Source organism: Bos indicus, chromosome 8 (assembly GCF_029378745.1).
Source record: "Bos indicus isolate NIAB-ARS_2022 breed Sahiwal x Tharparkar chromosome 8, NIAB-ARS_B.indTharparkar_mat_pri_1.0, whole genome shotgun sequence".
In the NCBI taxonomy this organism is placed as follows: Eukaryota; Metazoa; Chordata; class Mammalia; order Artiodactyla; family Bovidae; genus Bos; species Bos indicus.
This window is the reverse complement of record NC_091767.1, coordinates 88,624,024-88,637,305: the sequence shown is the minus strand read 5'-3', so window position 1 is coordinate 88,637,305 and position 13,282 is coordinate 88,624,024. Positions and strand designations below refer to the sequence as shown.

Here is a 13,282-nt window from a genome sequence, read left to right as displayed (position 1 = left end):
TGTATCAGAGTATATATGTGCATGTATGCACTGTGTGTGCATCTGTGTGTGTCCACACTCAGTGTATTGTGGACATACAGGTACCTATATTTATTCATGTTCATTCATGCATCTATATACCTTTGGGTGTGTGCACATGAGTACGTGTGTGCATATGTGTTCGTGCATGCCTGTGTGTGCCTGTGTGTGCATGTGTGTGCATGCACGCCTATGCAGTATGTGCAGCACACAAGTCCCGATCTAGCACTGTGTTCCCAGATGTGCCTAGTGACTGAAGGCTAGGGTCCTACTAGGCAGGAACCGTGGGCCAAGGGTGTTGTCTGAGGTCTGTCCTGCTCACACTGCACCTTGTCTTCCAGCTATCTGTAGAGTCACAGAGAGGACACCACTCACCACCACACGTAAAGTGTCAGTACTCTGTCAGCTACAGAATGCTAAACCAATGTTCAAAGTGCCCTCACTGGCATCCCCAGGGAACCCATGAAGGGGAGTCTGGGTGACCACTGTGGACAACTACAGGGGTGCCTGCTCAGGCTTGTCTGTGGGGTTTGCCCAACAGGGCAGGGGAAGCCCCACTTACTCTCCAGGCCCTGTGGCCAGGACAGTGGAAAGACACACACCTGACCATACCTTCCCCTCCCCAGCCAGGGGCAGAGAACCCAACAGCCACCCCAAAAACCATACCCTGCCAGTGCTGGAGCCCAACGTCCTCATCATCAGGCTGTCCCCCACCCTGGGCTCCCCTCCCCAGCCCAGCCCCTAGTCCAGCCCCAGGCTGTGCCCCCTCCTCCCCTCCCTGCCCTCAATGCTCTCCTCCCCACTTCTGGCTCTGTTGCTGATGTCACCCCCTTGCCAAATGACCTTGCCTCAATGCTCTCCTCCCCACTTCTGGCTGTGTCGCTGATGTCACCCCCTTGCCAAATGACCTTGCCTCTTCAGGAATCAGAAACAGGTTTCAGAAGCTCTCTGTTCACACACACAACAAACAGTTTATTGTTGCAACTTCAGTTTCCCCAGAACTTAGAATGGATCGCGGGAGCAGCACTTTAGCTGCAGAGGCCATGCAGTCTTGTAGCTGAGTCTTGCTGCAACACCCCCACTCCCCTTCCCCAATGGAAGAGTGTCCAGGACACAGCTTTCCCCTCCAGCCACTTCCCAGGGGCAAACAAGCTTGTCAGGATGTCCCCACATGCCTGAACCCTTCCTCGTTCTTTCACCTCAACCCAGGCACGTGTGTGCCACACACGTGCTGCATGGAACCCAGGAATGAGACACGGCGCTGCGGTGACAGATGTACAAAGCAACCAACTAATCAGCAATCAGCAGTGGTGATGGGCAAGTGCTGAGAAGGGCATATGCAGGGTGGGTGTAGGGCCGCAGGGATCCCCCAGCAGAGGGACCAGTGGAGGGAGGGACCAACCACCTGTGCAACACCACTCTACACTTCACACATGCACTGTCTCTTTGGAAGGTGTGCGGTGCCCAAGCACGGCATGTGCACCTGTCTCTGAGCCCAGATAGCTTAGCACTGGCAAAAAGAAGATAACCCCCCTCCCCTGGCCCGACTTTACTGGTCAGCCTGCCCCTGGGGAGGAATGTGTGTCTTCCAGGGTTGCTGACACCATGGGGAGCTCGGCACAAGATGTGCTCCTAGGCTTGTTTCCCCAAGGACCAAAGGATGCTATGTGCACCAGGAGATATTTGAAATGCCACTCAAACTGGTGCTTCAGGCCTCACTTAGGCCTACAGAGAGAGCAAACTTAGATAAATGACACTGTTGAAAAGTTCTGTCTTAACATGGAATTTATTTGCATTCTTAATTTTCTCTTAATCATATAAGACTTTCCTACCTTCAAAAGTAACTCCAAGGGTTCTTAACTCCACTAATATAACTTAAATAAAATACCTAAACATTCCCCCAAGAGGCAGAGAGAAATTTACTTTAAAAGACTGCAGTTAGAGGGGCTTCCCTGGTGGCTCAGATGGTGAAGAACTGCCTGCCATTCTGCAACACTTTATATTGCTTTGTAAAAACTTAATATATTAAATTTTTATGCCTCCTCTATACTATATTCAAGTCAGTGAGAATATATTATATCCCAAACATTAACCTGTGAAGCTGTGTCTAATGTTCCACAACCCAGCCCATTTCTTGGTGTCTACTCTTGCCATTTTTTTTGCCCTTTTTGCACTTACATAAAAATGAGAAGTGGCTTCTTCTCTTGCACGGTTTTTATGACCTCAAGGTAAAAGTAACAAGAATCTGTTCCTGCCATTTCTTTGACCTCTTTGCATTTACATAAAAATGAGAAGTAACCTCATGTCCCTGCATATACTTCATGCTTATTATGACCACAAGGTAAAAGTAACAAGAGACTCCACCCTCTTAGGCCTTTACACTGGAATTCCCTAACAACTCAGTGTAGTACTGGACAGAAGAAACCACTCTTACTCTCAATTTTCCTGCGTCCCAAAATCTTTCTTTAAAATAAAGTGTTCAGCAAACAAAAGACAAACAATCTATGGGAAAATATTTGGAAAAAAATACTTATAAATGCCTGGGACTAGAATTCCTAATAAGTGCAATTATTGCTAGTAACTGGGCTTCCCAAATGGCTCAGTGGTAAAGAATCCACCTGGCAATGCAGGAGCCACAGGAGATGCAGGTTTGACCTCTGGGTTGGGAAGATCCCCCAGAGGAGGAAATGGTAACCCACTCCTGTATTCTTGCCTGGGAAATCCCATGAACAGAGGAGTCTGGTGGGCTACAGTTCATGGGGTCACAAAAAGTCAGACATGAGTGAGCACACACTGAACACAAACACACATTCCTAACAACTACAGAAAGAGAAGCTCTAACAAACTACAGAGCTCTGGCCCAATAGAACAAATAATTAAAAATGTACACGTACATAACCAGCCAATAAACATAAAGTGCGAATGTCCCTACAAGTGAAGCTGTGTTCATTAACACTGGTCCCCAAGCTGGCACAACTGGTTCTCGCGACTGCCACGCATGGCAGATACCAAGGACCATCCTGGCAGCAGGTGTATCGAAAAGCCAGAGGAAATGACAACCCTACGTGCTCATCCACAATACATGAGTAGCATACCAGGAAGAAAGGCGGGGGGGGGGGGCTTGCCTTTTGTTTTTACCAATTAAACTGGCATATCTCTGTCCTCTATAGGATACTGAAGTGCTGCGATTCATGGGGTCGCAAAGAGTCGGACATGACCGAGCGACTGAACTGAACTGAAAGCTGGAAGTACATGGCTGACCATGTATGTATCAACAAAAATTAAGACTGATCACAAAATGACTCAATTTCAAGGCAGATGACACAGACAGTGCTCTTTTTACACCAGACCCCGTGATGACCCCCACGTGGGTGTGTGCTCAGTTGTGTCTGACTCTGTGACCCCGTGGACTGTAGCCCTCTATGCTCCTCTGTCCATGGAATTCTCTAGGCAAGAATACTGGAGTGGTTGCCATTTCCTTCTCCAGGGGATCTTCTTGACACAGGGATGGAACCCACATTCCTGTGTGGCAGGCAGATTCTTTACCATTGAGATATCAGGGAAGCCTCACTTCTACTCCCAAAAAAGAAGATGGGGCATTTCAATGCCTAGCAGGGACTGCAGTTCAGAAACAAGGCAGGGGAAGGAGCACAGGGTGGAAAGACAGCTGGGGCGGGGGGAGGAAAGAAAACAGAGGCAGCGCCCCTACCGCCCTGTTGGCTTCCCCTTAAGCCAGCCCCAAGGGGCAGTGGCCAAGTCCAGATCTTTGCCCCTAAAATCTCACAGGGACCAAGGACCAACGTTCAGCTGGATCCCACTGGGGCTTCTATAAGGTGTCAACTTGGCTAAACTGCAAGATAGATTGAGAAACAAAGGGGATTTTACCTTATCTTGCCCCTTCTCGAAACTTCCAATTGTTTCTAGAAGGCTTCAGCAATCTTGGCTCTGAAAATAATAGGAAACAAAAATATTGAAACACTTCAACTATCCACATAAACTCAACAATACTTCTGGAAAGGCACCAAAAAGAAACCCCTGCCTTCACTTCTGGACCCCCGCAGCTAATTCTCTGACCCAGGACGGCTCAGCATTTGTGCACTGTGCTAGCAGGAGGAGGGAGGGAGTATGCAGTCACTCGTCCATGAATAAAGGAAGTATAACCTCTCAGTCACCCAGGTTCAGATCTGGTCCCCAGCCACTGATCACCACCACTTCCCTGCAGAACAAGCCATTCAAATAGCCAGAGTCACTGTCAGCTGAGAGTCCATCAATCAAAAAACTATTATCTATTGTCTCCTGACTTCAGATATGTATTCTTTAGAGCTCATCTTCATTGAAATCCAAAGGCAGCAGGCAATAAAGGAAAAACAGATACAGAGAACATATTTACAAGAAAATGATTTCCTAAAGGATCCATTTAATTCATTTTTTTCTTTGTTTTTAAGCCAAAACAGCAGAATTTCCCCAGCTGTGTAGCCAGTCTCTATATCATACATTACCCCTTCCCAGTGCAGGATGGAGCCCTCAAAATAGGAATCCTCAAATCCAGTAAGATCACTGACTCTCAGATAAAGAGAATCAGAATTGCAAAACCAGAGGTCACCGTGTAGGATTAAAGGTTTTAGAGGCTGGTTAAATGGATGCTGACCCCTCTATGATTGCAAATGATCCAACATATTTTTAAAACCTCGGAATCAAACCCTAGCAATTTGTGTGGTTGGAATTATTTTTTTCTTTTGCTTTAAGGGTTGATACAATTCCTGCCATTTTTCTTAAGACAGCTGAGAAATAAGAGATGCTCCCTGGAAACACGGTTACTGTCTCATCTCTCCCACACAGCTCCTGGGGAGTGGGACCATCAAGTCTGCAGCACAGAGATCCGTTGGTACCCTTCTCTTACATGTCCACCCAGGACACTTGATTTCCAGGGCCACCCAGGACCACCTCTGGTGCTCAACAGCTCGGGTCAGCAGATGAAACCTCAAAGTGACAGGCAGAGATGATTGGGATTCACCCGGCTCCACTGTGCTGTGCTGCCTATGACTGGGTCTGGGTCTTTCCTATACCAGCAGCTGCTTCTGATGGCCGATTTACAAGCAAAAATATCTTCAGATGAGCCAGCAGGGAAGTGTCCCTGGACAAAGTTATATTCATCCAAGACAGAGAACCTGTGTCCCCTGTTTAAATGCTGGAGGAGGGGCTGGCACAACTGACGGACAGGCGGTGGGCAAACGCAATGAACCGTGGGATGTACCTGTTCACACGGGGCTTTCCTATCACGCGGGCAGGCGGGGCACAGCAGCCACCTGGGGACCGCTGAAGACACTTCAGGGAACAAGAAAGCGAGTCACCCAGAAGTAAGAGGTTTAGGTAAACAACGTGAATACCAAGAATTATAAAACTGAAAAACTCTTCTCTTCTAGAAATTCAGTAAGTCTTTGTCACTTCAATAAACAGAAGCCCAGAGCTGCTTGTTCTGTGGTTGGAGGACAAGTTGCGTATCATATTCACTCTAATTTCACAGTATTGAGCAACAGATGAAAGAAAGCAAGCGAGGGCAGGTGTGGGTGTGGGGGTGGGTGTGTGTGTGTGTGTGTGTCTTAATCACTGCACACAATGCACTTAGACGCGGACACCCTCACTTTCCACCTTCAGGCCAAGTCTGCCTATCTCCCCTCTGTCAAACAGCTTCAAGCCCCCATGTTCCTGAGTGAAAACACTAACGGCTCAGTCAACCGCGAGGCCCCGTGGGGCCCCATTGTCTGCACCCTTTACCACAGCAATTTTTCTCTTCTCTCCCAACATAAAACCCACAGGCTATAATTAATTACCACCACACTGAAGAAGCTAAAAGACATGCTCTGTATGCAATTACTAACCATGTCATTCTTTTTCTCTCCCCAAACTTGAAACTTTTTACTTTGCATTGGGGTACAGCCGATTAACAATGTTGTGATGGTTTCAGGTGAAGAGCAAACGGGCTCAGCCACACATACACGTGTCCACTCTCCCCTAGACTTCCCTCTCATCCAGGCTGACACGTAATCCTGAGCAGAGTTCCATGCGCTATCCAGTAGGTCCTTGTTGGTTGTCCATTTTAAATACAGCAACGTGTATATGACCTTCCCAAACTCCCTGTCTCTTCCCCCTGGCAACCGTAAGTTCATTTTCTAAGTCTGTGAGTCTCTTTCTCTAACCATTATCATTCTAATTATGCATCTCCTCTGACTATGCACGTGTGTGCCTGCTCAGTCACTTCAGTGTCTGACTCTGTGCGACTCCATGGAGTAGTTGGCCAGACTCCTCTGTCCATGGGATTCTCCAGGCAAGAATACTGGAGTGGGTTGCCATCCACTTCCCAACCCAGGGATTGACCCTGTGTCTTCTGTGTCTCCTGCACTGCAGGTGTATTCTTTACCGCTGAGCCACCAGGGAAGTCCCCCTGACTCTGCATATGTGCTTATAATTCACATAATGCACGGTTCATTTGCAGAAGAAAGGAATGAAATAAATCAGGAGAGAAGTGTTTCCCTCTCACACCGGCAGGAGAAACTTGACCTTCACCCCCACCCCCACCACACCTCCAACCCTGTAGGAGGGTGTGGGAGCCCCAGTGTCCATGCCCTGAAGGCAGCTGTCTCAGGACTGTTCATAACAGTAGCACAGAGCCCCGGTGAAGGGGGTCTTTGTCTTGCATGCATCTTGCCTACACTCTGCCAACGTGACCTCACCTTCTGAAGGCCCCTTGCCTCAGCAGTAACCCAGTGTTCTCTTTAGCGCATGGAGAAGACACAAGCACATCCCAGGCACAGGACTCTATGGTGAAAACGGCCTTGTTCCAGGTCTGGCGTCTCCATTTTCCAGCTGTATGTCCTTGGGGAAGTTACTGGACTTTTCTGTGCTTCTGTGTCCTCATCCAGAAAGTAGGCCTAATAATAGTACCTATCTCATTTGGTTCTTGTGAAGATCCATGACTAACCTATATGAAGAGCTTAAAACAGTGTCTGGTTGCTAGGAAACACTGAGGAACTATCGACTAGGACTCTCCCTACCTGTGAGGCAGAGCCAATTATACCTAACTTGTTAATCACCTACCTTGTGAGATATATTGGGTAGGCCAAAAAGTTTATTTGGGTTTTTCTGTAACATTTTATGCAAAAATCCTAATGAACTTTTGGGACAACCCAATAAATATTAGGGTTTGGCCCCCAGCATGTGTAAGCACATTCCCCACCCGCCCTCAATCAGGGCTCTGACCGCCTCCTCCTGTCACGGGAAATTCAGAGCTCAGTGCCTGGGTGTGCCTGGGGCCATTGCCACACTCTCCCGGGAGCAGGAGCCCAGCTTCTGTTGGTTGTGGATGGGGAGGAGCCTCGAACCTCATCTGCTGAACTTCCTGACTTCAGCCCAGAAGCCCACCCTGGAAGTGCCCAGGCACTCCACTCACACGCCGTCTCTAGGGGCAACATCCACATGCACTGGGGCCTCGGGGTGACACCTGCCAAGATTCCAGGTCCAGGCCCTCTGACCCAGCAGTTTTCTGCCTGGAATTCAGCTGGGCACACCCCCACGTGCACAAGATGCCCAAGTACGAGACTGCTGACAGGAAAACTCTGGAAATACCCAGGAGTCCATGGTCCATCGGTTTATATGCATGTGTGCATATATGTATGTGTTTGCGTGTATAAACGTGCATATGCACATACACTACATGTGTGTAAGCTGATTTGTGTATGAGCTATGGCACACCTACAGGATGTACAGCTGTTCAAAAATAAAGTGGTCACAGGGATGAAACGATGTTCAAGATGCTTAGTTCAGTAAAAACTTAAGGTTCCCAACAGTGTTATATATGCTATTTGTGCAGACACAGGGTACGTGACCAAGTGCATATGTACATAGTTTACTCAAAACTATCTGATTAGATCAGCATTTAATCAAGATCAGCTGGCAGTGAGAGACTAGAGACTCTGGTCTGAAGCAGGGGTGTATTTCATTTTCTAGAAAAAATATTTTATTTGTTTGGCTATGTTTTGCCTGGAGAATCCCAGGGACGGAGGAGCCTGGTGGACTGCCGTCTATGGGGTCACACAGAGTCGGGCATGACTAAAGCGACTTAGCAGCAGCATCCCAGTCTTAGCTGTAGCATGTGGGATCTAGTTCCCTGACCAGGGGTTGAACCCAGGCCTCCTGCACTGGGAGTGCAGAGTCTTAGCCACTGGACCACCAGGGAAGTTCTGGCTGTATTTCATTTTTGATGATGTGTATTCTTCAGTACTCAGAGAAGGCAATGGCACCCCACTCAAGTACTCTTGCCTGGAAAATCCCATGGACGGAGGAGCCTGGAAGGCTGCAGTCCATGGGGTCGCTGGGAGTGGGACAGACTGAGTGACTTCACTTTCACTTTTCACTTTCACGCATTGGAGAAGGAAATGGCAACCCACTCCAGTGTTCTTGCCTGGAGAATCCCAGGGACAGGGGAGACTGGTGGGCTGCCTGTCTATGGGGTGGCACAGAGTTGGACACGACTGAAGCGACTTAGCAGCAGTAGCAGCATTCTTCAGGACTATTTGAATTCTTACCACATGCTTTCCTAATTAAAATATTTTAAATCTGATACTAAAAGTAAAATGTATTAAATGTGAGATATTGGAAAATTAGAGTTGGAGAAAACATTTATGGCAATTTCAAAAAACACAAGTTATTTTAACTATTAAAAACATGATTCCCTTTTTGAAATTTACTAAATGCACTTCATCAAAATGGAAGTTTTCAAGAACAGTAGCAGACCTGACATCATCTCTAGCCTCTCTGGCGTTTTGGACATTTTGTTGGCACTGTTTAGCCTAAGAAAACTCAGACAGAGGACAGCATTTCCGTGCAGGTGAGTGCCCCAGATCCCAGCCTCAGCTGAAGTACCCTGGGAAGTGGGAGGGCCAGGCTGGCAGGCAGGCAGCAAGAGGAACAGAGACCTGGAACTCAGTGAAGAACAAGGGACCTGTGGGCAGTCAGGCTGCCAGGTGGGAGGAGGAGAGGGGAGAGGAGGGAGGAGGGAAGAGGGGAGGGGAGGAGAGAGCGGCCCAGCAGGAACTGTGCCCCATCCTCCGTGTGGCAGGGCTCCTCAGCACTGCTGCATGGTTAAATATGATAATGCTGGATATTCAGATCGTTTGTCAATTTCTCACTTAAAATTCACTTTTAAAGACTGATTGTTTTGTCAAGAAGGCTTTCTTTCTAGAATGCAGAGTCTATCTGCAGAGGTCAGGGGCCACACAGAGAACACCGGGAAAAGGTCCTAAGGCTCTGCCCTTAACACACACGGGGGAGGGGGCGGGTGGGGGTGGGGCAGGAAACAGGCTCAGAACTTATTCACCACGTTTGTTTCCTTCTACTGGGAAATACTGCACATAACTTGCATGACATATTCATTTGACTCACTTCTCAGTTTTCTATTGAGTGAAGTGAGTGAAGTCGCTCAGTCTTGTCAGACTCTTTGCGACCCCATGGACTGTAGCCTATCAGGCTCCTCCTTCCATGGGATTTTCCAGGCGAGAGTGCTGGAGTGGACTGCCATTTCCTTCTCCAGGTCAGTTTTCTATTAGTTAAGCTATTTTTGAAAAGGCGTATTTTCTATGCTATTAAACACAATCAACATCTACAGCATTTTTTGTACTTCTTTCAAGGCAACTGAATGCCTTAATTCAGCTCATGTTTATTCTCCCCCTAACAGGGAAGGCAGCAAAGTGTGGGGGCCAGAGTGTAGACTCTGAGGCAAGCTTGCCCAGGTTCAGGTCTAGGTGCTGCCACTTCTCAGCTGTGTGACCTAGAACAAGTCACTACCCCCTCCTCAGCTGCTCCCTCAGCCTCTCCACTCCCCTCAGCTACTGCCCCAGCCCCTCCACCTCCCTACTATTCCCTCAGCCTCTCCACCCCTATGCTACTCCCTCAGCATCCCCGCCCCCCCACCTCACTCTCCCACCCCCACTACTCCCTTAGCAACCCCCCCCCCCCCCCCGCCGCCTCACTCCCCAACCCCCACTACGCCCTCAGTCCCCCCACCTCCCCACCTACTCCTTTAACCACCCCCACCCCCTCAGCTACTCTACCGAGGAAGCTGCATGAATGAGGAATTTGAGACACACGTGCACACCACAGGAGCATACTGTAGTATATACGTGCCTACTACACTGAATCAATGTTAACACAGAAACAAAAGGACACTGCACTGTTGTGATACAGTGGGGACACCCCCCAGTGCTGGCAAAGATCCACCAGAACCTCACAGCCCCACACAGTCACCCTGTAGCAGAAACAAGTGTCGGGGGGAAGCGGGTTTCTCAAGCCAACACCAATCCCCATGGTGGTCTACTCTGTGATCTGGCTGGCCTAGAATGAAAGATTCTCTTTCTAAAACACATCGTCATGACATCAGCTTTTACTACCAACCCCTGGTCCACGAACCTGAAAAGTTCTAGACTCTGGGTGCATCCTCTGACTCCAAACTCCATCAAGCCCTTTCTGCCGAGGTCCATGCGTGGGCTGGAAAGAATTTCCAGACATAAGGCAGAATGAGAAGAGAGTAGAGTTCATTAGAGCTGTTAGAACATCAGGCTGGCTCAAGGGAGAGCCGACCCCTTTTGAAGGCTAGTAGCCAATTTTTATAGCCTCACCCTCCACCCCAAAATTCTCTGGAATTTTCCAGGGAAAATTCCTACTGGAATGGCGGCATTAGATAATTGGTTAGGATGCTCCAGGGCGGGCAGCAGCATCGGTATTTTACCTAATAAGGGGTCAGGGAACTGGGAGGCTCAGAGCAACAGCTGCTATGGGGTTTGGTCAGTTTTAGAGATTTTGTCCAGTGACCTTGGAAGGGGCTCCACACTTTCTTTCAGAACTAGACTTGGCTGCCCCAGAGTGACCTCTACCCTCTGTTTACAAGATGTGCCATGGCACCACCCAGGGCCCCCTTCAGGCCGCACCCCTCCCACTCTCCTACAGGGCTTAGTGCACAGCCCAGACTCGCCCCAGATATCCTGGCTGGAGCTCCCTGTGTGGTTTCAGGGGCTGAAAACCAGCAGAAATGCCAGCACACTGCCTGCCTTCCCCAGGGTGATCCTGCCTTTCTGCTCCACACATCCCAGCTACACCCCACAGAAGCATCTCCGTCACACTCATCCCCCTAAATCCCGGCTGTCACTACAATTTGGCTCATGGACCAGGGCAGCCTGAAAACTGCCCTCAGAGATGGATGGCTGGATTTGGCTGAGATTCAATTACTGGGTCTTGTGAAGAATTATAAGCAATAGGAATAATGAATATCCTACCAAAAGGCGAAGGTGAGATGGTGGTCAGGCACTCCTGACAGATTCCACCAGCACTGCTCACAATGGAGATTTCTACTGTGCTTTGCTGTGAGTGCACTGTGAGAAACCCAGGGCATTAGACCCTTACCACTGTGAGTGAGTCAGGGAACCACATCCCCCGTGGGCAACTCCCTGGAGTGTGCACATGCCTGATCATAAACACTGGCCACCTGAAGGGGCCTGTGGAGCAAGAGACTTGGCACTGGACACAGGACACCACCAGTCGCGTGGCCTCCTGCTGTCTCTGGGACCTCCAGTCCCCAGCGAACCCTGGGGAGACAGGTTTTGCGTTGCTGCTGTGGAGGAGAAACAGACTCAAAAAATGCAATAACTGGTCTGGAGCCACGATCAGAGCTGGGACTCCCTCCCTCCAGGATCTCGCAGCACCCAGAGGCCTTGTCAGCACCTCTTGGGCTCTGGGAGGGCCCACCGGGCTGGGGGTGGGGCAGGTGTGTCAGAGCAGGGCAGAAACCACTCTGGGGCAGCTCTGTGTCTCCAGCTGGAGCTGATGCCCCTTCTGCCCTGGAGCCAGCAGCTCCCACCCTTCCTTCTCCAGGAACTCGGGGCAGAGATGAGGAGCCATCCCAGCCCCACAGCGAGCACTTCAGAAACAGTGGTTCCTTCCCTTCACCATTCAGTGAAGATGTCACAGAACCTTCCCAGAAAGAATCATCTGGAATCTGGGGTAGGTGGAGGACTGCATGCAGGGCTGCCCAAGGCAACACCCTACACCCCCAGGTGGTCACGGCCCCCTCCAAGTGTCCACAGGGAAGGAAGCACCTGTGGTTACACCAGGAGACTGGACTCCTCTTGTCCTGCATGGGGCCGCCAGACCCAACCCGGCTGCAGAAGGACAAGAAGGTCTCTGCCAAGGCAGGAGGGACTGGCTTGGGAGCCTCACCAAGCCCAGGCCCAAACGGGGATTTCTTTTTTAAGTCTGAAACCACAAAATGCCACTCTCTTTGCTTCATATCTAGTGATTCCTTAAAAATATATAGCAGAGGTACGAAGTGAGGCCAGCTTGACCACAGGCCGTCATCCAGCTTGAATGGGCAAGGGCTGGAGCCAACATAAAGCCCTGTCCTTTCAGCCCTGCCCCTTCCCTGGACATGACCGTCCCGCCCGGCTTGGCAAACCCGTCAGGGATCCCACATGCTTCTGCAAAAGCTCCATGAAGGCCCAGGTCACCTCATCCTGGCAGGACACAAAAGAACAGTCATCAGCCCATCATCTCAGGTCCAGTTCCCCCTCAGGAATTTGTGCACACACCACCTGCACAGACCTCTGAGTCTGATTCACCGGCTTGCACACCCCTTCAAGGAGACTTCCAGGAACGTCAACTCGGCCCTGGGCTCAGCTGAGCACCTTGTGGCAAAGCTTGCTATTTTGAGACTCTGCTGCCTTTGAACCACGTTCAAACCACACCAGCTACAGCCAGGCAATGGTAGACCAAGGGGCCTCTGTCTGTCTGACCCTGAGGTGCCTTGGAAACTACCAGGAAGGTCAGAAGGGTATGGAGCCCAGCTAGATGGCTGGATTAGAAAAGGCGTGTCCCTCTGGACTGTAGGAAGGTGCCTGGGAGTCTCTTCTGCTAGAATTCCCAGGGTGAGTTTGAGTCCAAGTCACAGTGAGGATTTCACTCTGCAGCCACCACACAGGGAAGAGACCATCACAAGCCACTGCTGGCCGGACCCCAACTCTATTAACCTTCAACCTGCCCGGAGCCCAGCCTAGCAGCCCCCGGGGCCCGCAAAGGCCCTGTTTTTCCAGCAGATGGGATTCCACAGTGGGCGGGGCATCCCTTTCTGAGCTCTGAGTCACGTTCCAGATGATTCAGAACTTGTGAGACGCGGAAGAGTGGCAGCTGGTGCGTCACCATCACGCTGTCACCTTCCAGGTGG

At 50.0% G+C, this 13,282-nt stretch overlaps 1 protein-coding gene across 5 annotated transcripts in view; it reads right to left on the bottom strand.

Moving 5' to 3' along the window:
• The window catches only part of SEMA4D (semaphorin 4D), a 127,292-nt gene that overhangs the window by 42,459 nt on the left and 71,551 nt on the right, over positions 1-13,282 (bottom strand). For 3 of the 5 annotated variants that reach the window (XM_070795183.1, XM_070795181.1, XM_070795186.1), the window contains one exon: positions 3,904-3,963. The exons of 1 other annotated variant lie outside the window; for it this stretch is intronic. The gene's annotated coding sequence lies outside the window, so the exon portion shown is untranslated. Of the gene's footprint in view, positions 1-3,903; positions 3,964-10,479; positions 10,558-13,282 lie in introns of all 5 variants that reach the window. One more of the 5 variants, XM_070795182.1, reaches the window with a different exon arrangement.